At 55.9% G+C, this 9,747-nt stretch overlaps 2 long non-coding RNA genes across 2 annotated transcripts; both read left to right on the forward strand.

The window, feature by feature from the left end:
- Positions 1-3,671: 3,671 nt before the first annotated feature.
- Positions 3,672-4,935, forward strand: LOC135307660 (uncharacterized). Its single transcript, XR_010368351.1, has 4 exons — positions 3,672-3,744; positions 3,832-3,933; positions 4,094-4,201; positions 4,858-4,935. It is a non-coding gene; the product is annotated as an uncharacterized LOC135307660 (long non-coding RNA).
- A 1,526-nt stretch (positions 4,936-6,461) lies between these two features.
- Positions 6,462-7,566, forward strand: LOC135307663 (uncharacterized). The gene is made up of 3 exons (XR_010368355.1): positions 6,462-6,564; positions 6,725-6,832; positions 7,489-7,566. It is a non-coding gene; the product is annotated as an uncharacterized LOC135307663 (long non-coding RNA).
- The last annotated feature ends 2,181 nt before the right edge of the window (positions 7,567-9,747 follow it).

Genomic DNA, 9,747 nt, shown 5'->3' on the forward strand with positions numbered 1-9,747 from the left:
GGCAAGGCTTTCCATCACGCCTTGAAGGTGGCCCATGTAGCATTGGCATGCTCACTGTGATAGCACCTACTGCTAAAGCAGTCATTAAGAAGAAACATAGGGGAACAAGATCCGCTCATCACTATGATGAGAATTGTAAGAGTGATTTCATGCCTTAGAATGATGCTAAAAAGGGTTCCAGCAAGTTTGTTTTTACCCCAACTGACTTCAGCAAGGGCATTGAAACAATGAGATGGAGTTGAATGTTGGCTGAGTAAAGAAACTAATGCCACATCCACTGTAATCAGTGATATGCTGACAGATGTTAATAGTGTTAGACATGCTACCTTTCAAAAGAGAGCAGCAGTGGATTTTCTTTTACTGGCACATGGACACGGTTGTGAGGAATTTGAAGGATTCTGTTGCATGATCCTGTCAGAGCATTCTGAATCCATCCAAACAGGTTTTGGGTTTTGTATTGTCCAGGAAACTTTTAAAGTAAGTTGCAACATTAAGTTCTTGGTCTGCTGCTTGGGTTGTGAGATGCTTGCATCTTCCCATTGTCATAACCATATAATGAGACTGATGCTGGAAAATGAAACTGCTCAAAGCACATTCCTGAGTAGTACTGTCCTGTTCGTGATTTCTACATAGATCCAGATCCAGCAATAAGGGGCAGCTGTCCAGCTGGGCCCAGCTGTGCCAGCAGCTCCAGCCGTGCTGGGGAGCCTTGCCAGCTCTGGGCCCTGCTGTGCAGGAGGGTCCCTGTGTGCCACTGGCAGCTGGGGCCTCAGCCACCTCCTCTCTGCACAGGAGCGCCTCTGCAGCTTCACAAGACCGGCCAAAGGCCTCAGTCATGGAGAACTGGGCCTGTCCTCTTGCATCTCCGTGCCAGTGCCCATTGTCCCTGCCATGGCTGCATGACCAGCTCATTGCTGGGCACATGCTGCTGCCACCACCACCCAGAACAGGAGCCTCTGTCCCCAGAGGTGCTGCTCCTAGTGTCCAGCCAGGACAGATGCTGCAGCCCTCCTGCCAGGGAAGGGCCTGAGCCCAGCAACATCTTTGGGCTTCAGCTCCTGTGTCTGTGTGCTACCACCAGCACTGGCTGAGCTGATTGTCTGGCACAGCCAGGAGGGGCAGCCAGCAACCACATATAGGACTCCTGAGAAAAAGCGACCCCATTTTGTCTTTGTTTTACATTTTGACATATTAGAAATTTTTAGAAATATTCAGCATTATTTTTCATAGGAAAAAAATCCCCAAATATTTCTTACATTTTTCTATTGTCCTTTAGGATTCTTCAAAATACTTTTCGAATTAGAAAAATTTAGAACACTTTTACACTTGTAGAATAAAAAATAAAATTGCGTTTAATTGGTAATCTTTGCTCTAAGAAGAATAAAATCATGACAAGACACCCAGTGTACTGGAGAGGCTCTTTTCTCACTGGAGATTTGTACCTAGTGACAACAACCAACTTAAAACCTTTTCCCTGATATTTTCTGGGATTTCTCACAAGCTCACCTCTCTGTCTTCAGAGGCAAACTTTGAGCACGGTGGGCATCTCCTGCAGTGCAGGAGGGTCCCTGTGTGCCAGCTGCAACTGGGGCCTCAGCCACCTCCTGTCTCAACAGGTGTCCATCTGCAGCTTTACAGGAATGGCCAAACACCTCAGTCTGGGACAACTGGAGCAGACATTTCCCATCTCCATGCTTATGCCCGATGTCCCTGTGCCAGCTGCTTTAACAGCTTGTTGCTGTGCAGATGCTGCCTCCAGCCAGACAAGGTCCTCTGCCCCTGAAGGCACTGGCCCTGCTCTCTGACCCCTACTGAAGGTGGGCAGGGCTTGGCCCAGCTCTTCTCTTGTAATACAGAGATGGAGCTGTCACCCCAGTGTCCGGGTGGTAGCAGCAGCAAAGCCCAGCCAGGATCAGCACTGGCTGAGCTGCGTGCCCAGGGACAGCTGGGGATGGCCACGGGGTGGGCAGGCAGGAGCCAGGCAGGGGCTGCTGTGACCAGTGGCAGGGCCCCGGGGGGATGGGGGAGCCCATGCTGAGCATCCCTGGGCTGAGGGCACATTTCCTTCCATGGGACCATCTCGGACTGGACCTCCTCCAGTGGCATGCCCAGGAAAATAGGAAAGACACCAAGAGCATCTCCAGGGACACAGCCTGACCAGCAATGTCAGCAGGTGAAAAATAAGGTTTTTCTGAGCAATGGAACTGTGATAAAGCAAAACAATCAGGGCAGTCCATTCATACAGATGGGGGCACACTCTGGGGGTACAGCTAAGGCCATGAGGTCACAGAAGGGCTCTGGGGTCACAGCAGGCTGAGGTCACAGCAGGCCCTGAGGTCACAGAGGTGCCAGAGGTGCCAGAGCCCCGTGGTTGCACAGCAGCACAAGGAGCCAGCAGTCAGTTCCTGAGCACAACTGTTGCGGCAGCAGCGGCGGTGGCAGCAGCGGTGCTGACATTGGGACAGCGGTGTCGGGACAGCGGTGGCAGCAAGAGCTACGGGAGTGGGGGAGGACAAGGCACCATGGCCCTTGCTCTGCGCCTCCTACTCCTGCTGCTCCTGGCCGTGGCCCTGCCTGCCAGGGCTGCCCAGGCTGCTCCGCTGCAAGCGCGGCGAGCAGGTGAGCCGGCAGCCTGGCTGCCCTTTCCCGGGACAGCGCTCCCTGCTCCCTGGGAAGCGCTGGGGATGGTTTTGCCCAGGGCTTTAGGGAGGGTTTCCTCTGTGGGAGGGAGAGAGACCCCACGGGCCCTGGGCTACTCCAGCCACCCCTCCAGAGATGTTGCAAAGGGCCTGCAAAGAGGTTGGAGAGTGAGCAGGAGCCAGCCCAGAGCTCCCCAGGCCCCTGTGCAGCTTTGGCCATCTCCATTCACATCTAGCTCCCACAGCCTTACCCAACACCCCTGCATTGCCCAGTCTCCTGTGGCAGAAGGGGATCCCAGCACACCATGGAAATGGTTCTGATCTCTGCTCCCTTCTAGACTGGAATCGTGACATGGGTTTTCAGGAAGTCCTGATGAAGCATGGTTTGAAGTTCCCGGAGGATGCTGGAAGCAAGTTTTCATTCTGTCTTTCCTGAGTGAATAATCAGGGTTAATGCAACAAAAGCTCACTTACAAACCATTTCCCTTAACATAATCTTAAGGTTGAAAGAATCTGGAAACCTTGCCCTGTTCCCTTCTGGAGCCCTGAGGGCTCCCACAGGATCACTGTCATTGGGAGGAAGGAGCATTTAGCTTTCAATCTTCCTCCCGTGTGCAATGCCAGTGTGTCCTTTCGTGTGCTCTGTGCAGTCACAGAGAAGAGCAGAGAGGGAAGAGGCCGGGCCCAGAGCTCTGCCCTGGGACTGAGCCTTGTGGGCAGCCTGAGGATCTCCTGCAGTGCCACAGGAGCTCTTCTGTCCTGCCTTTCTTTGCAGCTGAACCTGCCGGTGAAGGCCCCACATCCAGGACTGAGGCTCTGGGAGATGCTGAGGGTAGGTCAAGGCCTTTCCCCTGGGAGAGCTGCCAGCTCAGAGCCCAAAGCTGGGCCAGGGAGGCAGCGCTGCAGGTGCCAGCACAGAACCATGCACGTGTGTGCCCGCGCCCTGCACGATCCCCTCACCGCTGCTGCGGCTCAGTGGTGCCCGTGCAGATCAGCAGAGATGGCAGAAGCTTCTGTGGCTGTTGAGTTACAGGTGTGTCTGCAGGGAGGAGATTCATACGTCCTTTGGTGGTTATTGCCAACAAGACCAGCCCCCATGGCAGGGGTGAGTAGTGTGTCCCTGCTGACCCCACAAGTTGAGCCCTGCTTTTGTGGGATGCATTCCTGGGAAATGGAAATATTTTTCTCTAAGTTCCTCCGAAGAGGAAGATGCAGGACACAACAGAGAAGATATCCCTGGAACCATCCAAACAGACGAGACAAGTGCTGAAGAAAATGCTGCAGGGAGGACAAGGTGGGTGCATTTGCCTCATGCTTCCCCTGGGACTCAGCAGCCGGGGGCTTTGGCTGCACATCTGAACGCATGGCTCCCGGCACAGCGGGATGGGATCCATGGCCCATTCCCAATGAGGAATGTTTCCATCTGATCCAGCTGTCTTTTTTTCATTCTCCAGAAATGAAAGGAGAGCCTGTGCAGATGGAAGCATTTCCCGGAGGAAGCAGTGGTTCCGTGCCAGCCTCTGCTGAAGGAAGCGAGGCCATGCCAGGCACAGGCACAGGAGGTAATTGCTGTGCATCTGGGCCTGAGCCCTGCTGAGGCTTGAGCTGCCCTCTCTGCTGCTTGGCAGTGCGGGCACAGCCTGGACTAGAGCGGCACAGCCCAGGGGAATTATCCCGAGCAGGCTCAGGGCACTCGGGCACTGAGCAGTCCTGCTGGGGTCCCTCTGGGGGAGACATGTCCTGAAACCTGGCAGTAACTGAACGGGGTGCCCACGGTGGGGAAAGGACAGAGGGGGAGAGCAAGGCTCCAGTGTGTCCTGAGAGGGCCTGGCTGTTTGCCCTTGGGATCTGGGGGGTTTCCCCACAGAAGGAGGGCAGGAGGGACAGAGGGAGGGCAGGATGGATAGCTGTGGCACTGCCTGCTGCAGTTTTCCCCCATGCTTTAGGGAGGATTTCGTCTGTGTGTGAGGGGGAGAGTTCCAGGTCCCTGCACTGCTGCAGCCACCCCTCCCAGGGATGTTGCTGAGGGCAGGGAAAGAGTGTGGAGAGTGACCAGGAGCCAGCCCAGAGCTCCCCAGGCCCCTGTGCACCTTTGGCCATGTCTATTCACATCTGGCTCCCACGGCCTTACCCGACCCCCTTGCAGTGTCCAGTTCTCTGTGGCAGAAGGGGATCCCAGCACACCCTGGAAAATGTTCTCATCTGTGCTCCATTCTAGATGAGGTGTCTGGGAGGGCTTCTCCATCAGCTTGGAAGAATAAAGTTTTGAAGCCCTTGGAGCCTCCTGCAGGTATGTTGTCAGCGTGGCACCAAGGAAGAATTGTAGACAAGTGGGCAGGAACCAGGTGACAGAAGCTGCTGGGGCTGTTGTGTTACAGATGTGTCTACAGGGAAGACTTCTCCAGCTTCTCCAGCTGCTACCTTGGATGCTGCACTCAAGCCCAGCTCCCATCTCAGGGGTGAGTAGTGTGTCCCAGCTGACCCCACAGGCTGAACCCTGCTTTTCTGGGATCCATTCCTGGGAAATGGAAATATTTTTCTCTAAGGTACTCCAACAGGGAAAATCCAAGATACAACAGATAAGATATCCCTGGAGCCATCCAAACAGATGAGGCAAGAGCTGAAGGAACCCCTGCAGACAAGACAAGGTGGGTGCATTTCCCTCATGCTTCCCCTGGGACTCAGCAGCCGGGGGCTTTGGCTGCACATCTGGACACGCCGTGCCCGGCACAGTTGGAAGGGATCCATGGCAGCCTCGCTGCCCCGCTGCTGCTTTCACGCCTTGCAGGGCTGTTTCCCAGTCTGGCCTGGCTGCAGCTTCTGCCCAGCCTCTGTAGGAAGGCGTTTGGCATCAGCTGACAGGCAGCCCAAACTGGAACACACCCTGAGATCCCCCACAATATCCAGCCCTGCAGATTAGGAAAAGGGTGTCTGTTAGGAGGTGGAAGTGCTCTCATCATGCCACTGGAATCTGGCCATTTTCCTGCTCCGTAAATTTCACAAATATTACCACCGCCCAAGTGGGAAACAGCCCCATGTGATGCAGCTGTCTCCCTTCCTTTCTCAAGAGCTGGACATAGTGCTTCAGTGGAAGTTGGCATTTCTTGAAGGAAGCACTCCATCTTCGGTGCCAGCCCCTGTTGCAGGAAGGAAGGCGATTCCAGACACGGGCACAGGCACAGCAGGTAATTGCTGTGCCAGGCTCAGCCCTGGCCAGGGCTGTGTGGCAGCAGCTCTTCCCCCAGGGCCTGCCCTTGCCCAGCCCGGCAGCAGCCAAAGCTGGAGGCGCCTCGGCTTCCAGGCCTCTGGAGCTGGTTCAGAGTCCCGGGGAAACGGGACTGGTGCAGCAACGTCCCTGGCGCTGCAGCTGCTGCGGAGCTGGCCCTGAGTGCCCAGAGGCCCAAGGCACAGGAGCAGCCCCGAGCGGGTGCCCTGCCGCCAGCCCAGGGCCAGAGCCAGCCCTGGCACACAATGGAAACAGTTCTCATCTTGGCTTGCTTCCAGACTGGGATGCTGGGAAGGATTCTCCATTAGCCTGGCGCTCTGAAGTTGTGAAGCCCTCTGAGCATTCTGCAGGTATGTTCTCACTGTCCCACCAAGGCGTAATGTTTGACTGACTGGTAAGAACCAGGTGACAGAAGCTTCTGTGGCTGTTGTGTTACAGGCGTGTCTGCAGGGACGACCTCACCAACTCCTACCTTGGATGCTGCACAAAAGGCCAGCTCCCATGGCAGGGGTGAATAGTGTGTCCCTGCTGACCCCTCAGGCTGAGCCCTGCTTTTGTGGGATGCATTCCTGGGAAATGGAAATATTTTTCTCTAAGTTCCTCCGAAGAGGAAGATGCAGGACACAACAGAGAAGATATCCCTGGAACCATCCAAACAGACGAGACAAGTGCTGAAGAAAATGCTGCAGGGAGGACAAGGTGGGTGCATTTGCCTCATGCTTCCCCTGGGACTCAGCAGCCGGGGGCTTTGGCTGCACATCTGAACGCATGGCTCCCGGCACAGCGGGATGGGATCCATGGCCCATTCCCAATGAGGAATGTTTCCATCTGATCCAGCTGTCTTTTTTTCATTCTCCAGAAATGAAAGGAGAGCCTGTGCAGATGGAAGCATTTCCCGGAGGAAGCAGTGGTTCCGTGCCAGCCTCTGCTGAAGGAAGCGAGGCCATGCCAGGCACAGGCACAGGAGGTAATTGCTGTGCATCTGGGCCTGAGCCCTGCTGAGGCTTGAGCTGCCCTCTCTGCTGCTTGGCAGTGCGGGCACAGCCTGGACTAGAGCGGCACAGCCCAGGGGAATTATCCCGAGCAGGCTCAGGGCACTCGGGCACTGAGCAGTCCTGCTGGGGTCCCTCTGGGGGAGACATGTCCTGAAACCTGGCAGTAACTGAACGGGGTGCCCACGGTGGGGAAAGGACAGAGGGGGAGAGCAAGGCTCCAGTGTGTCCTGAGAGGGCCTGGCTGTTTGCCCTTGGGATCTGGGGGGTTTCCCCACAGAAGGAGGGCAGGAGGGACAGAGGGAGGGCAGGATGGATAGCTGTGGCACTGCCTGCTGCAGTTTTCCCCCATGCTTTAGGGAGGATTTCGTCTGTGTGTGAGGGGGAGAGTTCCAGGTCCCTGCACTGCTGCAGCCACCCCTCCCAGGGATGTTGCTGAGGGCAGGGAAAGAGTGTGGAGAGTGACCAGGAGCCAGCCCAGAGCTCCCCAGGCCCCTGTGCACCTTTGGCCATGTCTATTCACATCTGGCTCCCACGGCCTTACCCGACCCCCTTGCAGTGTCCAGTTCTCTGTGGCAGAAGGGGATCCCAGCACACCCTGGAAAATGTTCTCATCTGTGCTCCATTCTAGATGAGGTGTCTGGGAGGGCTTCTCCATCAGCTTGGAAGAATAAAGTTTTGAAGCCCTTGGAGCCTCCTGCAGGTATGTTGTCAGCGTGGCACCAAGGAAGAATTGTAGACAAGTGGGCAGGAACCAGGTGACAGAAGCTGCTGGGGCTGTTGTGTTACAGATGTGTCTACAGGGAAGACTTCTCCAGCTTCTCCAGCTGCTACCTTGGATGCTGCACTCAAGCCCAGCTCCCATCTCAGGGGTGAGTAGTGTGTCCCAGCTGACCCCACAGGCTGAACCCTGCTTTTCTGGGATCCATTCCTGGGAAATGGAAATATTTTTCTCTAAGGTACTCCAACAGGGAAAATCCAAGATACAACAGATAAGATATCCCTGGAGCCATCCAAACAGATGAGGCAAGAGCTGAAGGAACCCCTGCAGACAAGACAAGGTGGGTGCATTTCCCTCATGCTTCCCCTGGGACTCAGCAGCCGGGGGCTTTGGCTGCACATCTGGACACGCCGTGCCCGGCACAGTTGGAAGGGATCCATGGCAGCCTCGCTGCCCCGCTGCTGCTTTCACGCCTTGCAGGGCTGTTTCCCAGTCTGGCCTGGCTGCAGCTTCTGCCCAGCCTCTGTAGGAAGGCGTTTGGCATCAGCTGACAGGCAGCCCAAACTGGAACACACCCTGAGATCCCCCACAATATCCAGCCCTGCAGATTAGGAAAAGGGTGTCTGTTAGGAGGTGGAAGTGCTCTCATCATGCCACTGGAATCTGGCCATTTTCCTGCTCCGTAAATTTCACAAATATTACCACCGCCCAAGTGGGAAACAGCCCCATGTGATGCAGCTGTCTCCCTTCCTTTCTCAAGAGCTGGACATAGTGCTTCAGTGGAAGTTGGCATTTCTTGAAGGAAGCACTCCATCTTCGGTGCCAGCCCCTGTTGCAGGAAGGAAGGCGATTCCAGACACGGGCACAGGCACAGCAGGTAATTGCTGTGCCAGGCTCAGCCCTGGCCAGGGCTGTGTGGCAGCAGCTCTTCCCCCAGGGCCTGCCCTTGCCCAGCCCGGCAGCAGCCAAAGCTGGAGGCGCCTCGGCTTCCAGGCCTCTGGAGCTGGTTCAGAGTCCCGGGGAAACGGGACTGGTGCAGCAACGTCCCTGGCGCTGCAGCTGCTGCGGAGCTGGCCCTGAGTGCCCAGAGGCCCAAGGCACAGGAGCAGCCCCGAGCGGGTGCCCTGCCGCCAGCCCAGGGCCAGAGCCAGCCCTGGCACACAATGGAAACAGTTCTCATCTTGGCTTGCTTCCAGACTGGGAGGCTGGGAAGGATTCTCCATTAGCCTGGCGCTCTGAAGTTGTGAAGCCGTCTGAGCATTCTGCAGGTATGTTCTCACAGTCCCACCAAGGCGTAATGTTTGACTGACTGGTCAGGACCAGGTGACAGAAGCTTCTGTGGCTGTTTTGTTACAGATGTGTCTGCAGGGACGACCTCACCAACTCCTACCTTGGATGCTGCACTCAAGCCCAGCTCCCATCACAGGGGTGAGTAGTGTGTCCCTGATGACCCCACAGGCTGAGCCCTGCTTTTGTGGGATCCATTGCTGGGAAATAAAACTACTTTCTCTTAAGGTCCTACGACAGGAGAGACCAAAGGCATGGCAGGCAAGAAATTCCAGGACCCATTAGAAGTCATGTGGAAAATGCTGAAGGAATGTCTGCAGAGAAGGCAAGGTGGGTGCATTTGCCTCATGCTGCTCCTGGGATCCAGCAGCCGGGGGCTTTGGCTGCACATCTGGACACGCCGTGCCCGGCACAGCAGGAAGGGATCCATGGCAGCCTCGCTGCCCCGCTGCTGCTTTCACGCCCTGCAGGGCTGTTTCCCAGCCTGGCCTGGCTGCAGCTTCTGCCCAGCCTCTGCAGGAAGGCATTTGGCATCAGCTGTCAGATAGCCCCAATTGCACCACAGGCCATGCCCACCCTCAGATCCCCTGCAATTTCCTGGTGTCCAGGCAGATCAGATGTTTGGGCAGTTTGGGGAAGGAAGCAGCCTTGGGTTGTCCCAAAATCCTGGGTGTTTTCTGATCCTTATCCATTCCTTTCACAAGTGATGCCTCCTGAAATTGTCCCCATCCCCATTGCCAGTCAGGAATGTTTCCATCTGATCCAGCTGTCTCTTCTCCATTCTCCAGAAATGAAAGGAGAGCCTGTGCAGAAGGAAGAACTTCCAGGAGGAAGCAGTGGTTCTGTGCCAGCCTCTGCTGCAGGAAGGGAGGCCATGCCAGG

Source organism: Passer domesticus, chromosome 9 (assembly GCF_036417665.1).
Source record: "Passer domesticus isolate bPasDom1 chromosome 9, bPasDom1.hap1, whole genome shotgun sequence".
NCBI lineage: Eukaryota > Metazoa > Chordata > Aves > Passeriformes > Passeridae > Passer > Passer domesticus.